Here is a 19,529-nt window from a genome sequence, read left to right as displayed (position 1 = left end):
TTAATGGGTACATAGTTTCAGTTGAAGAAGATGAAAATATTCTAGAGAGGGATGGCAGTGATAATTACACAACATTGTGAATATCCTCAATGCTACCAAACTATATGTGAGTGGGTATGTGTGTATATATCTATGCTATATATATATATGTGCCAAATTCATATTTATCACAATAAAAAATTGTAAAAGTTAAAGAGGAAATTAAAATTTCTTCAGACATGTACAAAAAGCTGACACAACTCATCACTAGCAGACCCACAATACAAGCAGTTAAAGAAAGTCTGTCAGATAAAAAAACACAAAAGGGATACAAAACAAAGAATGCATGTGACAAATGTGAAATAAGAGGAGAGGTTTTAACTGAGCCACATCAATAAAAATATTAAATATGAATAGTTTATAAACATATCAATTTAAAAGCAAGTTGAATACAGCAACAACACCCACCTATATGCTGTCTACAAGAAATATTCTTCAAACAATAAAGGATACAAATAGGGTAAATAAAAATGGTGGGAAAAGATATATTTAGTAAACACTAATCAAACTCATTTGGAGTGGTTATAATATATCAGCAAAATATTTTTTAAAAATCAGAAAAATATGAAAATGTAAAAAAGTGACCATTTCAGTTAAAAAATTGCAAAACATCTTGCATCTATTACCAATAGTTTCACTAAATTAGTGACTAAAAGGAACTGCCTCAGTTCATCAACCTTATAAGAATATCAACAAAATCATAGCTAATATCATATTTAACTGTGAAAGATGATTGTTTTTCCCCTGAGATCAGGAGAAAGAAAAGAATATTTATTGTCAACTCATATTTTTAAAAACAGGAGCTTTTAGCAACTGCAGTTAGGCAAGGAAAAGCAATAAAAATTTAAAGAAATTGTTAAACTATCTTTGAGCCAGGCATGGTGGTACATGCCTGTAATCTCAGCCTCTTGGGAAACTGAGGCATGGGACTGGCAAGTTAGCAACTTGAGATATTCTCTAGAATTTTTTTAAAAAGAACTGGGGATGAAAAGTCTATCTTTTCTCCAATGTATATTTTTGGCACCTTTGTCTAATATAAGATAATTGTAATTTTGTGTGTTAGTCTCTGTGTCCTCTATTCTGTACCATTGGTCTACCAGTCTGTTTTCATGCCAATACCATACTGTTTTTGTTACTATTGCTCTGTAGTATAGTTTAAGGTCTGGTATAGTGATGCCACCTGCTTCATTCTTCCTGCTAAGGATTGCTTTAGCTATTCTGGGTCTCTTATTTTTCCAAATGAATTTCATGTCTGCTTTTTCTATTTCTATGAGGAATGCCATTGGGATTTTGATTGGAATTGCATTAAATCTGTATAGTGCTTTTGGTAGTATGGTCATTTTGAGACTATTAATTCTGCTTATTCAAGAGCAAGATAAATCTTTCCATCTTCTAAGGTTTTTTATTTCTTTCTTTAGGGTTCTGTAGTTTTCATTGTATAGGTCTTTCACCTCTTTTGTTAAATTGATTCCCAAGTATTTTATTTTTTGAGACTATTGTAAATGGGGTAGTTTTCATCGTTTCCCTTTCAGATGATTTGTCACTGATATACAGAAATGCCTTTGATTTATGGGTGTTGATTTGTATCCTTCTACTTTGCTGAATTCATATACTAGTCCTAGAAGTTTTCTGGTGGAATTTTCTGGGTCTTCTAGGTATAGAATCATCTCTCCATCTTGTCGGATTAGGCCTCAATTTCCTTAATAAGACTCCTATAGCACAAAAACGAAAATCAAGAATCAATAAATTGGATGGATTCAAACTAAAAAGTTTCTTCTCAGCAAAAGAAACAATCAGTGAAGTGAATAGAGAGCCTACAGCTTGAGAGCAAATTTTTACCCCTCACGCATCAGATAGAGCATTGATCTCTAGGCTATAGAAAGAACTCAAAAAACTAAACACCAAAAAAAAAATAATAACCCAATCAACAAATGGGCCAAGGATCTGACAGACACTTCTCAGAAGATGATATACAATCAGTTAACGGATATATGAAAAAATGTTCATCATCTCTAAGAATTAGATAAATGTAAATCAGACCTACTCTAAAATATCATCTCACTCCAGTCAGAATGGCAGCTATTAAGAATACAAACAATAAGTGTTGGTGAGGATGTGGGGAAAAGGGCACACTCATACATTGTTGGTAGGACTGCAAATTGGTGCAGCCAATATGGAAAGCTGTATGGAGATTCCTTGGAAAATTGGGAATGGAACCACCAATTGACCCAGCTATCCCTCTCCTTGGTCTATACCCAAAGGACTTAGAAATAGTATACTATAGGGACACAGCCACATCAATGTCTATAGCAGCACAATTCACAATAGCTAAATTGTGGAACCAACCTACATGCCCTTCAGTGGATGAGTGGATAAAAAAAGAGAAAAGAATCATGGCATTTGCAGGTAAATTAATGGAGTTGGAGAATACAATGCTAAGTGAAGTTAACTAATCCCCCCAAAACAAATACTAAATGTTTTCTCTGATATAAAGAGGCTGATTCATAGTGGGGTAGGGAGGGGGAGCATGGGAGAAATAGACAAACTCTAGATAGGGCAAAGGAGAGGGAGGGGTAGGGAGTGGGGCATAGGGTTAGAAATGATGGTGAAATGATATGGACATCATTATCCAAAGTACATTTATAAAGACACAAATGGTATGAATATACTTTGTACACAAACAGATATGAAAAATTGTGCTCTATATATGTACTATGAATTATAATGCATTTTGCTGTCACATATAACAAATCAGAATAAAAAAAAACTTTAAAAAGAAAGGACTGGAGATGTAATTTGGTGGTTTGGATTTAACCTCCAGTATTACATACATAGACAAACACATACATACATACACACACACACACACACACACACACACACACACACACAATACTATCTTTTATGTGAATGATATATAAAAATATTTATGTCAGGGGCTGGGGTTGTGGCTCAGTGGTAAAGCACTTGTCTAGCATGTGTGAGGCCCTGGGTTGAATTCTCAGCACCACATATAAACAAATAAATAAATAAAGGTCCATTAATAACTAATAAAATATTTTTTAAAAATTTATGTCAAAAATTTAATACAACCTACTTAAAAAACAATCAGAGCTAATGAGTAGGCTTAGTAAGATTGAAGATAAAAATACCTACGTAAAGGATTTAAATAGATTATCAATGAAAATCATAGATATAAAATAGAAATACCATTTACAATAGCCTCAAAACATTAAATACTTAATGATAAATCTCACAAAATATGTACAAGTGCTGTGCACTAAAACTTATACAATGTTTCTGAAAGAAATTATAGAACTAAGTAGTATATACTGTGCTTATGGAAATTCTCTCCCAACTGATCTATAGAATCAGTGCAAAAGCCAATCAAAATTCTAACATCGGATTGCAGTTGTAGAGAAGGAATTTATTACAGAGGGACAACACTATGCTATAAGAGTTTTATATTGTACTGTGGTAGTGGATTCACCTATATGCATTTGCCAAACCTCATAGAACTGCATCTCACAAAGAGTGAATTTTACTCTATGAAAAAAATTTACGTGGATTAGCATGTAAACATATTGCAATAGTCTGAATTTAGTGCTCCTCACATGTCCCATGGAGGAATTTAATCCTCACTGTGGTAGTATTAAAAGTTGGAGACTTTAGGAGGTTATTAGAGCAGATTCTTGATGAATAGGATTAGTGTCTCTATAAAAGAGGCTTTGGGAAGGCTGTTTGACTCTTCCACATTTGGAGGATACAGCAATAAACATCCTCTTTGAAGGAGAGAGCAATCACCAGATACTGAATATACAGGTGCCTTGATCTTAGACTTCCTATCTCCAGAACTGTAAGCCATTTTGTAATGGCATCCCCAAATGAGTCATGCCATATACTTTTCCTAGATGTATACTGATAAATACTAGAAACAGTGACAACTCAGCAGCAATGAGCACACCTAGAGCCCCGGTATTCATTTATAATGTCATTCTTTCCAATCAAAGGAACTAATGCTGCTTGGAAAACAGTCTGACTATAGCACAGGGAAAACACAAGGTGGGCCTTGAGCATTCTGTAGCACCAAAAAGTAATCTACTTTAAAAATAGATGGAGGCATGTCAAAGGAATAAATGAGCTAAACTGGAAGAGCTTCAATGGACAAAACTTGAATAAGGTAACAAAAAGTAAATAATGATATTATCGGATTATAACCAAAATAATAAAAAAAAATCTGTGAGCCAACATTGAGATAAATGACTCAACAAATAAATAAATGGGAGATAATTGACAAATCTTTGATTAATAATTCAAATCAATAAATGCAAAAGAAATAGGGAATCAGAAAATAACTATTAGGGAACCACAGTAATAGTTTCTGTAGGAAAATACACCAATAAATGCTAATATTGGTGGGTAAAACTTTAAAGAGAAACAGATATTTACAAAGACTCCAATTATATTTACAAAAAATATTTAAGTACTATGGTGATTTTAACATATGTCCACAAATTTATAAAATACTCTAGCTTCCTGAAGATGGAGTGAAGTTAATTTTCCCCTTGAGTGTTGCATGGATTTAATGACATTATTCTTAAAGAACAGAGTTGTGGGAATAGAAAAATAGCAACTTTGCAGGGGAGAAATCCAGCAGATACCTACCACCTTACCCAAGTGTCTCAGTTGATATCATCTGTCATAAACCATTTTGATATCATGCAATCGCTGATATTATTTGATAAGAAGTGTACTTCACTTTTATTCCTCCTCAGAATAAATAACCCCAATCCAATAATGAGAAATTATCATACAAGTCCAAATTGGGAGGCAATACAAAACATTTGACCTATATACGTCAAAATTGTTAAGGTCAGGAGACACGAAAAACTGAGGAACTAAGACAGACTGGAATGACAAGTAAATGAAACGTGATATTCTTATTTGGATCCAGAAACAACAAATGTACATTGGTAAAGTGTGGAAAAATTTTTAGTAAAGTCTATAATTAATACCATTGTATCAGTGATAATTTCTTAGTTTGAATGATTATACCATGATTATATAATACATGAACATTAGGAGAACTTAGACAAAGTATAAATGGGAAAATTGTGTATTATATTCATAACTCTTCTGTAGCTCTAAAATTATTTTTTTAATGCTAGAAGAATTCATGCAAGATTTGTTGTAGACAAAGCCAATTCTAAAATTTGACAAGCTGATTCTAAAATTCATTTGCAAATGCAAGTGGCCTAGAATAGCCAAAATAACTTTGTGAAAGAAGAGTAAAGTTAAGAGACAAACACTGAAATTTTAAGATTTTTTATAAACTACTTTCAGGCATGATTAACATATAAAATGTTTAACATATACAACTTGGTAGGTTTGTAGATAAAGTATACATTCATGAAACCATCACCAATCTATTCCATAAAAGTATCTATCACATCCAAAAGTTTCCTCCCTATTATTATTAATTTTTTGATAAGTACATTTAACATAAGAGCTACCTATTTTTTACTGGAGATTGAACCCAGGGGCACTTAACTACTGAACCACATCCCTTGAGACTTTGCTAAATTGCCAAGGCTAGCTTTGAACTTGTGATCCTCCTGCCTCAGCCTCCTGAGATGCTGGAATTACAGAAAAGTGACACCTCATCAGTTTATTATTGTTACCTATAAGCAATATGCAGCATAATAAGGACTTACTGGACTTGCATGACTGAAACTTTTCACCCTTCAACTAAAAACTTGTTTTTCCCTCCCCCAGGTCCTGTCAACTACCATTCTATTCTCCATTTCTGTGAGTCTATTTTAATAAATGGTTTTATATGGTATTTGTCCTTCTGTGTCTGGAGTATTTCACTTAGCTTAATGCCCACTGGGTTCATCCTCATTGCTGCAAATGGCAGCATTTGCTTCTTTTTAGTGCTGAATAATATTTCTTTGTATTTACATGCCACATATTCATATAAAAATACAGCACATATGATTATGTACAGTACATAATATTTGGTGATTTTAAATGTCAGTGCTTACTGGCTTATGTGTACATAACACTATACTTTTATCATTATTTTAAGGTTTCCTCCTCCTGCTTATTAAAAAAACTTACAGTAAAATAGTATGCCTTATTACTCCATCAGTGGCCTATTTCTCATATTTATCATGTTTCTGGGCTGCATCCTTTTCTTTTAGATTTAATATTGTGTCTTTTTGTTCATCGTGGCCTCAGAAGAAATCACCTGGATCATACAGCCTGTTATGCCATATAAAGGTATGAAGTAGGCTATGCCATCTACTTTTATGTAAGCACACTTGATGATGGTCAGACAATGATGAAATAGCCTATTGATGCCTTTCTCAGAACATAGCCCATTGGTAAGTGGCACCTGGATATATACACAGAAATGGAATTGCTGGAACATATGGCAGTTCTATATTTCTTTTTTATTTTTTTCTTTTTGAAGAATCTCCTCATTGTTTTCCACAATGGCTGCACTAATATACTTTCCCACTAACAAGGCACATTGTTCCCACATCCTTGCCAATACTTGTTATCTTTTATTTTATTGACAGTAGCCATTCTAACTGGTACAAAGTGATTTTTTCACTGCAGTTTTGATTTACATTTCCCTGATAATTTGTGATGATGAGCATCTTTTCATTTACCTGCTGGCCATCTGTATGACTTCTTCAGAAAAATGTCTCTTCAGTTCTTCCCCCCAGCCACAGTACTTTTGCATTGCTAGCAGCCCAACCCAGGGCCTCAAGCATGCTAGGCAAGCCCTCCACCACTGAGCTATACTCCTAGCCCCTTTGACCATTTAAATAGGATTATTAGTGTTTTTTCTACTGAATTGTATGAGTTCCCTATATATTTTATCAGTTGTATGGTTTGCAAATATTTTCCCCATTCTGTAGGTTACCTTTTCATTTTGTTTGTTGTTTCCTTTTCTATGCAGCTTTTTAGTTTAATATAATCCCACTTGTCTGTTTTGTTTTTGTTGCCTGGGCTTTTAGTATTCAAGAAATCACTGGCAAGATCAATGTCAACAAGACTTTCCCGGTATTTTCTTCTAGGAGTTTCATAGCTTTGGGTCTTATATTCAAATTTTTAACCCATTTTCAATTGATTATTTATTGGCCACACTGAAGATTGGACCCAGGGATTGGTGGATGCTAGGCAAGCACTCTACCACAAATCTACATAAACAGCCCTTTTTATTTATTTTAAGACGGGATCTCACAAAGTCACCCAGGCTGGAGTCAAACTTCTGATCCCCCAGCCTCACCCTCCCAAGTTGCTAGGATTATAAGCATGCACCACCACATCCAGCTGATTTTTAATTTTTGTCTACACTGTAAGATAATTGTTCAGCTTCATTTTTTTGCATGTAAATATCCAGTATTCTGGATATTTGCACGACTTATTAAAGACATTATCCTTTCTTTCATTGTGTATTCTTGGCATCCCTGTTGAAGATCAACTGACTTTATATGCACGGGTCTATTTCTGTATTCAGTTCCATTGGTCTATATGTCTGTTTTTATGCCAATATCATACTTTTTTCCCTACCATAACTTTGTAATATATTTTGAAGTCAGGAAGCATGGTGCCTATAGTTTTATTCTTCTTGTTTTGAATTGTTTTGAATATTTGGTATTTTTGTGGTTCCTTATGAATTTTAAGATTTTAAAAATATTTGGGATATTTTGTAGTTCTATGTGAATTTTAGGATTTTTTTTTCTATTTATATAAAAAGATGGCTGCTTGAGTGTTGATGGAAATTGCATAAAATCTGTGGATCACTTTGGGTAGTGTGGAAATTTTAATAATATTAATTCTTTCAATCCATGAATAGAGGATGTCTTTCTATTTGTTTCTATCTTCATTAGTTTATGTCATCAGAGTTTTACATCTTTCAGTATACAAGTCTTTTAAGTTCTGGTTAAATATATAAAAATTCCACAGTTAACATCATACTTAATGATGAAAAACTAAAAACTTTTTCTGTAAGATCTGGAACATGGCACAAATACACCCTATCACAGCTGATATTTAACATAGAACTGACAGTCTTACTCAGATAAAGAGAAATAAAAGACATAGAAATTGAAATGGAAAAAACGTACAGTTATCTCTGTTTCCAAATGACATGATCTTATAAAAAAAAACCTATGTATTTCATTAAAATGGTTATAACTAATAAACAAATTCAGTAAAGTTGCATAATACAAATTCAACAAACAAAAATCACTCATTTGGGCCTGGGATTGTGGTTTAGTGGTAGAGTACTTGCCTAGCACCTGTGAGACACCAAGTTCCATTCTCAGCACCATATATGAATAAATAAATAAAATAACGGTCCATTGACAACTAAAAAATATTTTAAAACATCAATTGTTTCTATGTAGTAAAAAAAACTATCTTAAAAGGAAATTAATAATCCTATTTACAATACTAAGAAGTTTAAGAAAATAATTCCATTTATAATACTGTCAAAAACAATAAAACACTTAGGAGTAAATTGAACCAAGGAGGGACCAGGATTGTGGCATAGTGGTAGAGTGCTTACCTAGCATGCATGAGGCACTGGGTTTGATCCTCAGCACCACATAAAAATAAATAAATAAAATAAAGATATTGTGTTCATTTACAAATAAAATATATTTTTTGAAAATTTAACTAAGGAGGCAAAATCTTGTGTACTGAAAACTACAAATTACTAAATAAACTTTATGGAGATAAAATAACTAAAACTGTGGTATTCGTGTAAGAATAGGTAAATAGATTCAATGGACCAGAATAGATATCGAGGAAGAAGGCTTACATATACATGTTCAATTGATTTATGGCAAAGATTCAAAAGAAATTCAGTGAAGAAATTATAATAATCTCAGTAAATGTTGCTCTAAAATTTAGATACCTATATGCCAAAAAATGAAGTTCGTATGTCACAACATATAAAATCGTTAACTCAAAATTGATTATGGACTTAAATAAAAAAGCCTAAAAGTAACGCATCGAAGAGGAAACATATAAGAATATTTCTAGGTAAATTTTTCTTGGATACAGTGTGAAGACAGTAATCCATTCAAAACAATTAATAAATTGGACTTCATTAAGATTATAACTCGATCCAACATGGCGGCGGGCAGAGAGGCTGCACTTTCACTGTACTCCCAGTGATGGGGGCATAAAGTTGCAAGGATAACTCTTGGATCCTTCCAACGGAGATTCTCCTAGCAAAATTTCATTGAAGAGAGACCGCCCGGGAGCTACTAGGATTTTTTTAAAAAAACGTCTATGTGACCCGGACGAGCGGGACCCTGCCGCTAGACGCGGAGTACCAGATTCACCTTCCACAGTCCGCGCACCGCGGGCACAGCTGCAGATCAGTCCACCCGCCCGCAGCAAAAGTGACTGGGTCCCGCTAGATGCCGAGACACAGCTTGGCAGGAAGAAGTCTTTAGCCAAGCCCCCACGACGCAGGAGCTGAGGCGAACCGGGCCGGACCAGTTCCACCCCTCCCCTCGGACACTCCGGCAAGGAGCCTGGGGCCCGCCATAGCTGAGAGGTGACGTCATCGGAGTTCGGCCGGCGGAATTCCTTCCCAGCAGAATCCACTTTAGCAGGTGCGTGACTTCCCATACTGATACAGGCAGCCAGGAAACCTCATTGACTTCTCAGGGGTCGTGTCCGTAGGGAAGCAGAGGGGATCCCAGACCCCAAGGCCCCCATATCACCAGCGGTGACCGCCAGGGTCTTAGCCGCCAGTTTACCACAGCACTGGGGCTTAAAAGGGACACACGGTGGGGCTGCAAGTGTAACTAGACCTCTGGAGAATCACTTCTGGGGAACAGGACCTGGCTGGCAGGCTGACAGGAGGAAGGGGGTTAAGAGCTGGAGAAGTGAAATGGCTCGGGACTGACAAGTCTGAGAGACTCCCAGGAGACGCCCTACAGAGATAGCTCTCGGCAGGTACAGAGCAGACGCTCCGCTTGGAGGGCACAGCTCCACCTACTGGAAGAGAAGAAGGAGGATCTCCAAGACTTTAATTTATTTTTTATTTTTTATTTTTATTTTTATTTTTATTTTTTTAATTTTTTTTTTTGTTGTTGTTGTTGTTGTTGTGGTTGATGCTGCCAATATATTTTTTTTTCTCTCACCTTATTCTCTCCCTGATCCTTTCCCCCCTACTCTTTCTCTCTTTCTATCCCATTTCAAGTTTTATTGTTCTTTTCATTCCCCTCTAATCTATCTCTCCCTCCATCCTTTTATCTTTTTAACAGCACCTTCATCCCCTTACCCCCCAACTCTCATCCCAAGCATTACATCTTCCATTGCGTGTAATTGTCTAAATGCAAATAGGTGAATATCTCGAGGCTGTCTATAAGACTCCCAAATACCTAGCTACTAACAACACCCTGATCCAATTGCCTGGTAGTATCCACCTTCAGTGGAGCAATCTTCTAAAGTAGCCAAGACATACTAACCATCGTACCACCAGAGCACCTAACCTAAACGTATAGACCTAAGAACAAACAGCAAAACATTATATGCATACAGAACCTAGAAGCCTTATATGAATTGAATGAATCTGCTTTAAAGCACAACAAAGCCCAACATTTCTAGGCATAATCTCCCAACACAAAAGAGAGACAACAGAGATATACAAAGCCAAAACAAATGTATAGGAGAAAGCAGTTACAAAGCAGTCAAACAGAGCTGGATAGCAACGTGAACAATATGAAAAAACAAGGGAAAAAAGGGTTACAAACAATGCAGGACAATCTAAATGTACAAGAGGACATAGCAGAAACAGAAACTTGGACAGGGAAAGAAATCAGGGCATACCTAATTCAGATGGAACGGAATATTAGAGAAGACATGAGACAGCAAATCCAAGCATTGAAAGTATATTTTGAAGAGGAACTAACCACACAAATTCAATCAGTAAAGAATGAGCTTTATCAGGAGATAGAGGTGTTAAAAAAAAATCAAGTTGTAATCATAGAAATGCAAGAATCCGTAAATCAGATTAAAAGCGCTAATGAGAATATTACAAACAGACTAGATCAAGTAGAAGTCAGAACATCAGATAATGAAGACAAAGTTTATCAACTTGAAAAGAATATAGTTAACACAGAAAAGATGCTGAAATCTCACGAGCAATCTATCCAAGAGATATGGGATCTTATCAAAAAACCAAATTTGAGAGTCATTGGGATAGAAGAAGGCACAGAGAATCAGTCCAAAGGAATGGATGGCTTACTAAAGGAGATAATACTAGAAAACTTCCCAGAGATGAAAGATGGAATGGATTGCCAAATCCTGGAAGCTTACAGGACCCCAAACATCCAAAACCATAATAGACCAACCCCAAGACACATAATCATGAAGATAGCTAACATACAGGACAAGGAGAGAATACTAAAAGCTACGAGAGAAAAGAAGCAGATTACATTTAGGGGTAAACTAATTAGGTTAACGACTGATTTTTCATCACAGACTTTGAAAGCGAGAAGATCCTGGAACAACGTATTTCAAACACTGAAAAATAATGGATTCCAACCAAGAATACTGTATCCAGCAAAACTAAGCTTCAGATTTGACAATGAAATTAAAATATTTCACGATAAACAAAAGCTAAAAGAATTTGCAGCCAGAAAACCAGCACTGCAAAACATTTTGACCAAAATATTACAAGAAGAGGAACTGAAAAATAGCGCCCAAAACTAACAGTGGGAGGTATCTCAGTAAAGGGGAAGAAAAATAACCAAAGAGGGAAAACTAACCAATCTAAAATAAATAAATAAATAAACATGACTGGAAGTACAAACCATATTTCAATTGTAACCTTAAATGTTAATGGCTTAAATTCACCAATCAAGAGACATAGGCTAGTAACCTGGATTAAAAAAACAAATCCAACAATATGCTGCCTTCAGGAGACGCATATGATAGAAAAAGACATTCACAGACTGAAGGTGAAAGGTTGGGAAAAATCATACCACTCATATGGCCATCGGAAACAAGCAGGAGTGGCCATTCTCATATCGAATAGAGTCAACTTCAAACCTAAGGTAATCAAAAGGGATAAAGAAGGACACTATATACTGTTAAAAGGAACCATCCACCAACAAGACATAACAATTATCAATTTATATGCACCAAACAATGGTGCTGCAACATTCATAAAACAAACTCTCCTCAAGTTCAAGAGTCAAATAGACCACAACACAGTAATTATGGGGGACTTCAACACACCACTCTCGCCATTGGACAGATCCTCTAGACAAAAGCTGAACAAAGAAACTATAAAACTTAATAACGTAATCAATAACCTAGACTTAACAGACATATATAGAATATATCAACCATCATCAAGTGGATACACATTCTTCTCAGCAGCACATGGATCCTACTCAAAGATAGACCATATATTATGCCATAGGGCGACTCTCAGTAAATATAAAGGTGTGGAGATAATACCATGCACCATATCTGACCATAATGGAATGAAGCTGGAAATTAATGATAAAAGAAGGAAGGAAAAATCCTGCATCACCTGGAAAATGAACAATATGGTACTGAATGATCAATGGGTTACAGAAGATATAAAGGAGGAAATCAAAAAATTCCTAGAGATAAACGACAATACAGACACAACATACCGGAATCTATGGGACACAATGAAAGCAGTTTTAAGAGGGAAATTCATTTCCTGGAGTTCATTCCTCAAAAAAAGAAACAACCAACAAATAAATGAACTCACACTACATCTTAAAACCTTAGAAAAGGAAGAGCAAAACAACAGCAAATATAGCAGAAGACAAGAAATAATTAAAATCAGAGCGGAAATCAACGAAATTGAAACAAAAAAAACCATTGAAAAAATTGATAAAACTAAAAGTTGGTTCTTTGAAAAAATAAATAAGATCGACAGACCCTTAGCCACGCTAACGAAGAGAAGAAGAGAGAGAACGCAAATTACTAACATACGGGATGAAAAAGGCAATATCACAACAGACACTACAGAAATACAGAAGATAATTAAAAAGTATTTTGAAACTCTATATTCCAATAAAATAGAAGATAGTGAAGATATCGATAAATTTCTTAAGTCATATGATCTGCCCAGATTGAGTCAGGAAGACACACACGATTTAAACAGACCAATAACAAAAGAAGAAATTGAAGAGGCCATCAAAAGACTACCAACTAAGAAAAGCCCAGGACCGGATGGGTATACAGCAGAATTTTACAAAACCTTCAAAGAAGAATTAATACCAATACTTTTCAAGCTATTTCAAGAAATAGAAAAAGAAGGAGCTCTTCCAAATTCATTCTACGAGGCCAACATAACCCTGATCCCAAAACCAGACAAAGACACTTCAAAGAAAGAAAACTATAGACCAATATCTCTAATGAACTTAGATGCAAAAATTCTCAATAAAATCCTGGCGAATCGAATGCAAAAGCATATCAAAAAAATTGTGCACCATGATCAAGTAGGATTCATCCCTGGGATGCAAGGCTGGTTCAATATACGGAAATCAATAAATGTTATTCACCACATCAATAGACTTAAAGATAAGAACCATATGATCATCTCGATAGATGCAGAAAAAGCATTTGACAAAGTACAGCATCCCTTTATGTTCAAAACACTAGAAAAACTAGGGATAACAGGAACTTACCTCAACATTGTAAAAGCTATCTATGCTAAGCCTCAGGCTAACATCATTCTAAATGGAGAAAAACTGAAGGCATTCCCTCTAAAATCTGGAACTAGACAGGGATGCCCTCTTTCACCACTTCTATTCAACTTAGTTCTTGAAATACTAGCCAGAGCAATTAGACAGACAAAAGAAATTAAAGGCATAAAAATAGGAAAAGAAGAACTTAAATTATCGCTATTTGCGGATGACATGATAATATACTTAACAGACCCAAAAGGGTCTACAAAGAAACTGCTAGAGTTAATAAATGAATTCAGCAAAGTGGCAGGATATAAAATCAATACGCATAAATCAAAGGCATTCCTGTATATCAGCAACAAAACTTCTGAAATGGAAATGAGGAAAACCACCCCATTCACAATATCCCCAAAGAAAATAAGATACTTGGGAATAAACCTAACAAAAGAGGTGAAAGATTTATACAATGAAAACTACAGAACCCTAAAGAGAGAGATAGAAGAAGATCTTAGAAGATGGAAAAATGTACCCTGTTCATGGATAGGCAGAACTAACATTATCAAAATGGCGATATTACCCAAACTTCTCTACAGGTTTAATGCGATGCCAATCAAAATCCCAATGGCATTTCTTGTAGAAATAGATAAAGCAATCATGAAATTCATATGGAATAACAAAAGACCCAGAATAGCAAAAACAATACTAAGCAGGAAGTGCGAATCTGGAGGTATAGCGATACCAGAGTTCAAACTGTACTACAAAGCAATAGTAACAAAAACAGCATGGTACTGGTACCAAAACAGGCGGGTGGATCAATGGTACAGAATAGAGGACACAGAAACCAATCCACAAAATTACAAATTTCTTATATTTGATAAAGGGGCTAAAAACATGCAATGGAGGAAGGATAGCATCTTCAACAAATGGTGCTGGGAAAATTGGAAATCCATATGCAACAAAATGAAACTGAATCCCTTTCTCTCGCCATGCACAAAAGTTAACTCAAAATGGATCAAGGAGCTTGATATCAAAGCAGAGACCCTGCACCTGATAGAAGAAAAAGTTGGCTCCGATCTACATATTGTGGGATCAGGATCCAAATTCCTTAATAGGACGCCCATAGCCCAAGAGTTAATAACAAGAATAAACAAATGGGACTTACTTAAACTAAAAAGTTTTTTCACAGCAAGAGAAACAATAAAAGAAGTAAATAGGGAGCCTACATCCTGGGAACAAATCTTTACTCCTTACACTTCAGATAGAGCCCTAATTTCCAGAATATACAAAGAACTCAAAAAATTAAACAATAAGATAACAAATAACCCAATCAACAAATGGGCCAAGGACCTGAACAGACACTTCTCAGAAGAAGACATACAGTCAATTAATAAGTACATGAAAAAATGCTCACCTTCTCTAGCAGTCAGAGAAATGCAAATCAAAACCACCCTAAGATACCATCTCACTCCAGTAAGATTGGCAGCCATTAGGAAGTCAAACAACAATAAGTGCTGGCGAGGATGTGGGGAAAAGGGTACACTTGTACATTGCTGGTGGGACTGCAAAAGGGTGCAGCCAATATGGAAAGCAGTATGGAGATTCCTGGGAAAGCTGGGAATGGAACCACCATTTGACCCAGCTATCGCCCTCCTCGGACTATTCCCTGAGGACCTTAAAAGAGCATGCTATAGGGATACTGCCACATCCATGTTCATAGCAGCACAATTCACAATAGCCAGACTGTGGAACCAACCCAGATGCCCTTCAATAGATGAATGGATAAAAAAAATGTGGCATCTATACACAATGGAGTATTATGCAGCAATAAAAAATGACAAAATCATTGAATTTTCAGGGAAGTGGATGGCATTAGAGCAGATTATACTAAGTGAAGCTAGCCAATCCTTAAAAAACAAATGCCAAATGTCTTCTTTGATTTAAGGAGAGCAACTAAGAACTGAACAGAGGAAAAGAGCATGAGGAAAATATTAACATTAAACTGAGACGAGTGATAGGAGGGAAAGGGAGAGAGAAGGGAAAGTGCATGGAAACGGAAGGACACCCTCATTTTTATACGAAATCACATATACAAGATTGTGAGGGGAAAGGGGGGGGAAGGGAGAGAATGGAACAACAACAGATGAGATAGAGAGGGAAGATGAGAGGGGAGGGGAGGGGGGATAGTAGGGGATAGGAAAGTTAGCAGAATACAACAGTCACTAATATGGTATTATGTAAACATTGTGAATGTGTAACTGATGTGATTCTGCAATCTGTATTTGGGGTAAAAATGGAAATGCATAACTCATTTAAATCAAATGTATGGAAGATGAAAAAATAAAAAAAAAATAAAAATAAATTAAAAAAAAAAAAAAAAGAACACAATGCCTAACAATAAAACACCACTGACAAGTCAGAGTCAAGGGGTGTTGATTCCCGAAGGAAATAAAATACATTCTGTAATTACGAAATCCTCCCCAGATGGCTTGGCAAGTTCTTAGGACAGAAAGAAGCTCCTTTTCCACTACATTTGGAGGGGAGGACCAAACAGGACCACAAACAATTCTAAAGTAGTACTGAGAGAAATTCTGCACTGAATAAAAATTTTTGAGGACAGATAAAACTCGAACACAAAATAAATCTCTTAAAATACAGCTGGCATTTACCACCCATCTTCTAGTAGGCACGGTTACCAATGATGGGCTGCAGCCACATTCAAAAGGATCTGTCCAGAGGATAGGAAAGGCAGCAGAATACAACAGACACTAGTATGGCAATATGTAAATCAGTGGATGTGTAACCGATGTGATGCTGCAACCTGTATACGGGGTAAAAATGGGAGTTCATAACCCACTTGAATCAAAGTGTGAAATATGATATGTCAAGAACTATGTAATGTTTTGAACAACCAACAATAAAAATTAAAAAAAAAAAAAAAAGATTATAACTCTTGTTCTGTGAAAGGTACTGGTATAATAATAAAAAGACAATCTAAAGGCTTGGAGAAAATCACTTTGAATCAAGTGAGATTAAATGATGTTCAAACTCAATAAGGATTTTAGCTCTTGTTTTCTCATTCAGCTTTGTTAGAAGTGTGTCTATCTGATTAGCTTTTTCAAAGAACTAGCTTTAGTTTTACAGACTTTGCCCTTTTGTTGTTGTTTATAATTTATTTTTTAAGGTCTGATCTTTATTATTGTCTTTTTTCTACATTCTTTGTTTCTTTTACAAATTTTTTCAGGGGACACTTAATTCATTATTTTTAATCTTCCTTTTTCTATAATCTACTTTTAGGGCTATAAATTTCCCCTAAGTACTGTTTTACTTGTGTCTCACAAGTTTGGATTTGTAGAGATTTTTGTCATTTCATTCTTATAAAATTCTCATTTTTAATAATTTTCCTTGAGTCATGAATTATTTAAATATTTTAAATTTACAAATAAATGGAGGATTAATGGGTCACCTTTTCATTAAGGATGTCCAATTTAATTATATTAAGGCAGATAATGTAATTATTTGATAATCAATCTTTTTCTCTGTGGCTAGTGTATGAACACATTTTATAACTGTTCCAGGTATTCTTGAAAATAATATGGGTTCTCTAGTGACTATGCTTAAAGTTCTATATATTTCCATTGAATTAAGTTCATTAATTTTTCTTTCAAATTTTCTACATACATATTAAATGTTGCCTATTCAATCTGTCAATTACTGAAAAAATTATAACCTTGTATTATGATTATGAGTTCATCAATTTTGCCTTATCATTCTATCATTGTTGCTTTTTGTATTCAAAGGCCACATAAAATTCATAATTTTTTTATCTTCCTGATTTATTATTCTATCATTATATAATTATCCTCTTTTATTTAATAAAAATGAAAACTGTATTGTCTTATAGTTAAAAAGCTCAATTAGAACAACATTGACCTAATTTTCTAAATGGACAAAAAAATGAACAGGTACTTTGATAAAAAGGACATACAGATGACCAACAAGCATATGAAAAGATGCTCAATGGTATTGGTCAATAGGTAAATGTAAATTAAAACCATAATGAGATACCACTGCATACCTATCAGAATGCATAAAATTCAAAAGTTTGAACTTACAAAGTTTGGTGAGGATGCAGAACAATTGAAACTCTTACACAATGTTGTTGAAAAAGTAGAATGATTCTATTACTTTAGAAAATAATTGGCCAATTTCTTAAAATGTTAAAATGTAAGCATACAAATATGATATGGTGATTTTAATACTAGGTATTTATCCAAGAGAAATGTGAACATGTGTCCTTACAAACACTTGCATATGAATATTCATAACAACTTAATTTTGATGATAGTTAAATATTGGAAACAACTGTCCAGCCAAATGATGGATAAAAAAATTGTGATATATTCATACAATGAAATGCTGCTCATCAATAAAAAGGACGGAATTGTTGATATACATGATAACATAGCGGTACTTCAAAATAATTATAGTGAATTAAACCCTTCCAATGAAAAAAAGGTATATATTATATGAATTCATTGACATAAACATCTAGAGAATATAAACTAGTGTTATAATGACCAAAAACATTCCAGTAGCTGCCAAGGGCAGGGAAGAGATTACAAAGGGACCTGATGAAACTTCCATGGATGATGAATATGTTCATAATCTTTTTGGTACTAATGGTCTCAACAAGTATACACATATGTAAAAAATGTATTAAACTGAAAATTTAGATATGTATAGTTTTGTATGCTTTAGGTATATACATTTTATATGTCATTTATATCTCTATAAAAATGTTTTATGAAAAAAACTATGGGATTTCAGTAAAAAAAGACTCAAGATGGATCACAATATTAGGACATAGGGCCTACCTTACCCATACAATGGGCATAAGAATGATCTATAGGGTTCAGATGTTTTTCTATGATCTGTATTTTCCTTGAAATGATGGAAATAAGGAAAATACCAATTTGTATGTTCAAGTCTGAATTGAATTAGTTGCACAGAACCCAATGTTTGAAAGGGTTTTAGTGGTCCAATGATTTTTCTAACATTGCTCCACAGAGCATTGTAGATGCTCTGAGTTTTCCAGAGTATATGTGTATAGGTAGAGAAAAGGGATCAAATGTTGTAAGGAATTGAAAAGACATAGAATTTAATGTCCCCTCCTTCATCCTGCTTTAATCAGAGCAAATCTATTTTATGTAGTGAATTGCAGAGTAATGTTTTATTTGAAAAATAAGAGCATTCCATAACTAAAAAGAAAAAAAATTAAATCAAAGGTATAGCTCAAAGAGTTTGCTGTGTGACAAATTTTTCACTACATTTATTATGGTGTAGCTAAAACATTAGAGAGATTCAGAGGTCCTGTTTAGTATTCTAGTTACATCAGCTCTAGAATGAAATAGGAAGAAAAAAGTTATTGACTAAAAAAGCAGAATGAAAAAGCTGGATGATCTAATATTTTTGTGAGCCAAACCTTTGTTTAAAACTATATAGCTCAATAATTATAATAAAGAAAACACTGGGTGAACACTTACCACATGCCAGGTGCTGGGCTTATTACCTTACATATATTATCAACTTGCTAAGTTTTCACTGCCACTTGATATGATAGGAGCTATTTATCATCCTGACTTTATCATCTTTATTTGTTAGACATGGAAACTGAGGAATAGAGGGATTAAGTAGTTTGTCAAAAGCACAAATATGCTTTATTCCAAAGGACATGCTCATGAACATGAAGTTCTGCTTTCTAAATTACCTGTTTTCAAA

The sequence above is a fragment of the Callospermophilus lateralis genome, chromosome X (genome assembly GCF_048772815.1).
Source record: "Callospermophilus lateralis isolate mCalLat2 chromosome X, mCalLat2.hap1, whole genome shotgun sequence".
Classification (NCBI taxonomy): Eukaryota; Metazoa; Chordata; class Mammalia; order Rodentia; family Sciuridae; genus Callospermophilus; species Callospermophilus lateralis.
Note: the sequence above shows the minus strand (reverse complement) of the source record.